This window comes from Mercurialis annua, linkage group LG4 (assembly GCF_937616625.2).
Source record: "Mercurialis annua linkage group LG4, ddMerAnnu1.2, whole genome shotgun sequence".
Taxonomy (NCBI): Eukaryota; Viridiplantae; Streptophyta; class Magnoliopsida; order Malpighiales; family Euphorbiaceae; genus Mercurialis; species Mercurialis annua.
Window position 1 is genome coordinate 20,897,720 of NC_065573.1, and position 7,118 is coordinate 20,904,837.

Here is a 7,118-nt window from a genome sequence, read left to right on the forward strand (position 1 = left end):
TGTAAATGCACCATAAATGTACTAAAAACGGCAGAAATACACCATTAATACACCAAAAATACACTAAAACGTAAAGATATTATAAAATTATTACAAATGCACCATAAATCAATATTTTCGTGACAAAATCAGTAGCAATAAACAAATCTATGAATAAGAGAAGACAAAATAAATAATTTTATGAATAATAGAACAATTTTATAAACAAAAAATTATAGATCTACAATAATTTATTTGCAAAATATTCAAATCATTAAAAAAAACCTAAAAAATTACACAAATCTAAAAACGAGTCGAGAAATCCATAGCGCGAGCGGAAAAGACGAACGGACTAGCGCGAACTGGAAAAGACGAACGGAAAACGACCGGAAACGACGAGAAATCCATCGGAAGTAGACGAACGGAAGTGTGACCGAAAAGATGAACGGAAAAGACGAACGTAAAAGTAATCGGAGGAGATAAACTGAAAATCGAATGAAAAAGAAGAAGAAAAGAAGAAGAAAAGATGAGAGAAGAAAAGAGAGAAAAAAAGGGTGGATATGTAAAAGTTTACCTAAAATGAGATAAGACTTCTTTATATAGTGGGTATTTTTGGTAAATAATTTAGCTTATTAGGTAATATAGAATAAGAGGAAAAGATTGGCCAAAATGGTGTAAATACTTTACCTAAAACAGGTATTTGGAAAATAATCCCATATTTAAAATTACTGAATATTTTAGATGATTAATTAATTTTCGAAATAATTTAATTTTATAATATTTTATATTATTTATATTTAATAGTTTATAATTATTTTAAATATTTCATGAAAGTAATAAAAATATTAAAGATTTTTATTAAAATTATACAGGGTTGTGGAAATCCCCATGGGGATGGGGAATTTTCGGGGATGGGGATGAATTAGTCCCCATCAAAAAAATGGGGACGAGGATGGAATTCCCCATAGAAGCGGGGACGGGAATGGGGATAGCTTTCCCGCCCCACCCCGCCCCCTTACCATCCCTAAATTCTATAAATGAAAGGTTGATCACATGAACACTTGTTGAATACATGACTTATTTGTTAATATTTTTTTATCATTCTAAATTAAATATAAGTTTTGTGGGATATTCCAACAAGGGTAATGCTGTTAAAATCATAGTTCGGTGAGGAAAGGATTTTGCCAAAGCGATTTTTAACTTTGTAAATTGCCCTAAACAAAATTGATCTTTAAGATCCTATATCTATTGTAAGTTATGTTTTGGCCCTTTTATTGGGTTACATATCTAAAAATAATATATATATATATATATATTATTTATTATTTATTATTATTTATTGAATCAAGTTTTATGATTAGAGATTTTTTGATTTCAATCTGTTTTTATTTCCAAAAATTTTAATGCTGCATAACTCTTGTAATTAGAGTTTAGATAAAAACAAATTAAAGATTTAACTACGATAATATATATTGCATTATAGTATACTGCTCTTGCCATATTATTTCTCTATAAAATTAACAAGGCTTACATGTATATTTATTCAAAATGTATTAAAATGATTGAGATGTATTTAATAAAACTAAACTCATCTTTTTACGCAATCTAAAGACATTTTGTTGTTTAATACTTGTTACTCACTAAAGTTGTATTTTGCATTCTTCTACAAGGTATTCCCTCAAGTTGATTATGTATTGAATATTTAGTATAATTTTTAGTATTTAAGAAACTAAATCTTATTTGTTCTGTTAAAAGTTTTTGTTTCTTTTTGAAATTAGAAAAACATTACCTAAATTATTATTTTTATATGCGTCCAGTATAGTGCTCCCGGCGTACATGGTTAGCAAACTTGGCTTGTCCTTTCCCCTTTCGGATTACTGGCAACGGAAAGATTTAATTAGTTTGTGCATAACTCTGGGCGAGCGGCCCCCGTACCCCGCCCCTTCTCAAAGTCATCTTTGTCAATATGAATCCAAAATTTATAAATTTATAAATTGTTATTAAGATTCCAAAATAATATAAATAAAATTCAAAATTGCTCTAATAATTTCAATAGTCATTTAATGTCGTCTGTATATTTTTAGTTTAATTTCAAAAAATAAATTCATTATACTTCAAAAGAGAAATAGAGTTGGAATTTTTAAAAATATAATTGTACCAAAAAAAGACGGGAAATGGAAATTTCAAAAATTTACAGTGAAATACTTATATATTAAAAAGCCTATAAAATCCAAACTCAAAATTTTATGCGGAAAACAAATTTAAATCACTACATAAATGTCCAATATGATTAGCCTAAATTCTATTCTGCCATTGAAATTTCTCTAAACCCCATATAAGAGTAAACATTTAATTTTTTTGTTAACTACAATTCAATTTATGTATAACAGTTTTACGACAGCTCTCTACTGACTACACAACCTACTGATAGGTTTGATGTAGAGTCTTGACATAATTCAGTGGTTTCGTTGAAGAATCAATCGAAGAAATAATTATGATTCTTGATAATCACATGCTCATTTAAATTTATGTTGAAGCTAATTAAAATTTTAATGAAGAATTAAATGATAAAATCGAATGCAAATTTGAATTAATTGAAGAGAGAGAGGAAAAAACCTAATTGTAAGTTCAGACTCTGAAGAAATTATTTTTTTTGAAAAATATGTAATTGTTTGAAATAGGTTAAAATTGTTTGTCTTATATGTATTTTCACGGAACTAGTTCAAATAATTTTTTCACATAAGTAGCTCATTATATTTTTTCACATAACTATCTCAAAGTAATTTTTTATAGAGCTAGCTTAAGCTATTTTTTCATATAACTAGCTCATTGTATTTTTTCACATAACTATCTCAAAGTATTTTTTTTACAGAGCTAGCTCAAACTAGTTTTTCACAGAATTAACTCAATTTATTTTTTCACAGAATTAGTACACAGTATTTTTTCACAAAACAATAAAAGCTATTTTTTCACAGAACATTCACAACTTATTTTACATTTGAATTTTGCATTATTTTATTTTTGTATAATTGCTAATTAATTAAGAACCAAATGAAGAAGTAAATAATAACATAAATCATATACTCGGATTTACAATCCTAGATCATCACATATTTGGTAATAGTCAGTCATAAGTCTAGGCAAGCGGCCCCGTACCCCGCCCCCTGCTCACAGTTAGCTTTGTCAATATGAATCGAAAATTTATAAATTTATAAATTGTTATTAAACTTCAAAATAATATATAAATTTCAAATTTTCTTTAATAATTTCAATGGTCATTTAAAATCTTATGTATAATTTTAGTTTAATTTCAAAAAACAAATTCTTCATACTTCAATGAAGGGATAGAGTTGGAATTTTAAAAATATAATTGCACCAAGAAAAAAAGACGGGAAATGGCGCGATTTAAAAAATTTACAATGAAATACTTATATATATAAAGCCTATAAAATCCAAACTCAAAATTTTAGGTGGAAAATAAATTTAAATCACTACATTTATGGTGCATTTACAATGTTTATGTAGTGATTTAAATTAGGCTAATCATATTGGACGTTTATGTAGTGATTGTCTGAGAAATGGCCGGAGAGACTCAAGATACCCAACTTTGACAACTTCGACGACACCGGTTGTCCGGAAAGCCACATCACCAAATTCTATAACAAGATGGTACTACTGGATGTCTCAGATGCAATACTTTGCAAGACATTCCCGACCACACTCAGAGACACAGCACAGAGATGGTACAACGGCTTAAAAGCCGGATCAATAGCTACCTGGAGGCGACTAAACAGAGAATTCATGATAAGATTTTCACAAACATCCCACCAAAAATAAACTCGAAAGAACTATACAGGTGCAAACAAGAAGAAGGGGAAACACTCAGAGCATACATTGAAAGATTCAACAATGAAGCTATGAAAACTGAGGACCTAAACAATGACACAGTGGTACAAGCTCTAAAGAATGGAACAAGGAAGGGAGTACTAGAAGACAAGCTAGGCTCAAAGAAACCAAAAACATATCAGGAGGTAATGGCGGCGGCGCAGAAATGTATCAAAGTAGATGACAAAATAAGACAAAACAAATGACGCGCCAAAAAAGGAGGAAAGCAAGGGAAGCGACTCTCAAAGACAACCCTCGCATTCACGAAAGGATTATAGCACGAGCCACCGAAGTATTAGCAGGTACAACCCTTATGAGGAAAATAACCACTGGAGGAATGACAACAGGTATTCCCATGATTACCGATCAAGGTACGACGACATAACAGAGGCATTCACGCCACTGAATACCACAAGAGAAAATGTCCTGATATGGGTCAAAGAAAGCAGAACGCTGGTAACATGGCCCCAAAAGATGATCCACAGAACCGGAACGAGAGATGAAAACCGGTACTGTAAGTTTCACGAGGACTACAGGCACGATATTGAGGAATGCTACGACCTGGAAAAGGAAATAGAGAAGCTAATTGAATCAGGAGCATTGAGGAAGTTCACAAACAACAGAGAAGAAAAGGAGCAGTGAAAGGAAGGAACAGACAAAGAAGAGAAAAATAAAGAAGAAAGGGGAAGAAATAAGGACATCGCTGGAGTCGTTAACATCATTGTGTGCGGAAAAGGCGCGAGAGAAGGAAGGAAAAGACTGAGAGCCGAAATAATGCAGGTAGCTGAGCAAACTGGAGGAAAAGAAGAAATAACAAAGGTCATGACCTTCTCGGCAAATGATGGACTGCACGTGAAAGGGCCGCATAACGACGCGTTGGCAGTAGAAGCAATCATCAACAACTTTTTGGTAATGAAACTGCTAATAGATGAGGGAAGTGCGGTAAATCTGATGACATGTAAAACATACAAAATGATTGGAGGAGAACTTGGAAAGCTCAAACACTGCCCGGTGCCGATTATCTGACTTGGAGGAACTCCCATCCAACCCAGAGGGCTGGCGGAACCGATGATAGAGTTTGGAAGGGGAAAAAAAGAAGCAAAGAAAGTCAAAACACTGTTTTTGGTCGTGGACATGCCACTAGCCTATTACGGAATACTGGGGAGTAGTATTATTCAAACATACGTGCGGCACAAGAGGAGGCCACACTTTCCAACGTTACAATATATATATATATATATATATATATATATATATATATATATATATATATATATATATATATATATATATATATATATATAAAAGAATAATAACAACACAAAGAGGGGAGAAAAGAAACAGACTTTAGCTACCGCCGGTAGAAGGAGACACGCCTTCAATTAACACTGGTGAAGAAACACCAGAGATAGGAACAGGGAAGGCAAGGCAACAACCGAGGAGGAGGAAGGAGGCACAACTTCAGACGAAAGAGAGGCACCCACCAACGCTTCAAACGCAGACTTATGTGCAGCCAAGGCAGAGAGACACTGGTCACGAAACCGGACAAGATAAGGATAAAGAAAGGAGAGTATGTCATTGGATAGTCCCTCAAAATAATCGACCTGATAGATCGGCGATACTTATGAAACATTAAAGGAACTACTCTAGTAGCCTCCCCCCAGTTGATTCTCCAAGGCCTGGCCTTGCAACTCTAGGCGAGAATATTCCGCCTCCACTTCCCCCGATCTAAGCGAACATTATTCAGCGCAAACTCAAGGTCCGTAATACGATCCTCACGCTGACAAAGAGAATGCTCTAGAGATTCCACATGCTTATCCATATGATCAAGCTTCTTCCTCAAAAAGGTCGCGAGAACAGTCTTCTCACGTAGATTGTTCCTTAAAGACTCGTTTGAGGCCTTCAAAAGAAGGATCTCATCTGATTGCCGCTTCTGCGTATCCCAAAATCGATTCAGGACCGCAGACATCTGCTCAAATTGAGCGTCAATCTCAGTCCAAAAATTCTTAAAATTAGAAAGACGACTTTGATTGTCCTCTAGCCGACGAACTTCATCAAGAAGGCGAAAGCAGGTGGCACAAATGGACGGCGCACCCCTCATGCCAGGGACCTGCCCAGCCATAGACAACAGACATTGACTCCAGAGAAAACCCAAAACGACATTTCGGATGTAGTTGGAGTCAAAGAGAAAGCCCTTCGGAAGAATAAAACAATCCCGATCGACATCATTACCTTTCAACACAAAGGTGGGGCGAGGTACGTCCTGACTAGGGCGGGACACATCCTCCAAATAGGAGTCCAGAGGACCAGTAGCAGGACGTTTCTGATTACCTTCGGAAGAAGCAGAAGGAAGAGACATTGAAGATGCAGCAGCTGGAGAGGATACTACCACCACCAAAACAGAATCGGTAGCAACAGAGGTAAGAGCCCCAGGCGAGGTAACAACGGGCAAAACTACTGGTAGGGAAGCTAGAGAGGCAGCCGCCGTGGAAGGAACAGGATCACTAGTAGAGGGCCCATATTCATGATCCGACATAAGGGAGATAAATGAGGTCATTAGACGGTCAAGTAAAGGAAGATTGACATCAGCAGCGCCCTCGTCATCACTCTGAAGACCAGCGTCCATAGCATGGAAGGTGTTCTTAACCATTAAAATGAAAAAACGAAAACGACAGCAACAGAGAGATGAAAAAGAAAAATCACGCAAGAAGTAAAGAAAAGAAGTAAGAAGAAGAAGAAACTATTTATAAGCTTTCCCAAGAAGGTAAAAGATAAAACAAAAGGGTAAAAAGGGAAAACACAGAAGTAATAAATGGTAATAACCACTGCAGCACTATAATCAAACAGGCACATGCAATTCAACCGTCAAAATAAATTATGAGAGAGAAGTACGATGCGCGAGAAACGAGGAAAAACTCCAAAAGACGTGACAACTATAAATACACGACCACACGGCACTATAAAAATAGGAAGAAGAAAGAAGAAACCTTGTGCAAAAGAGACACGGGCATGGAGTCTCCCTGAGTCTTTTTGTAGCTTGCTTGGGTTGGGTTGAACAAAACCAATCAACCCAGACAAGCTACGAAAAGCACAGGGGGGAACTCCAGAATAAGGCAGACAGAAAAAGACAAACGAGGGAGAGAAGAGAAACAGAACCAGTCGCACCAGACGACCAGAAGAAGAACAAAGTCAGTATCATTTGCAACAAACCTAGGAAGACCAACGGACAGAAAGAGACTAACCAAAGAAGAACA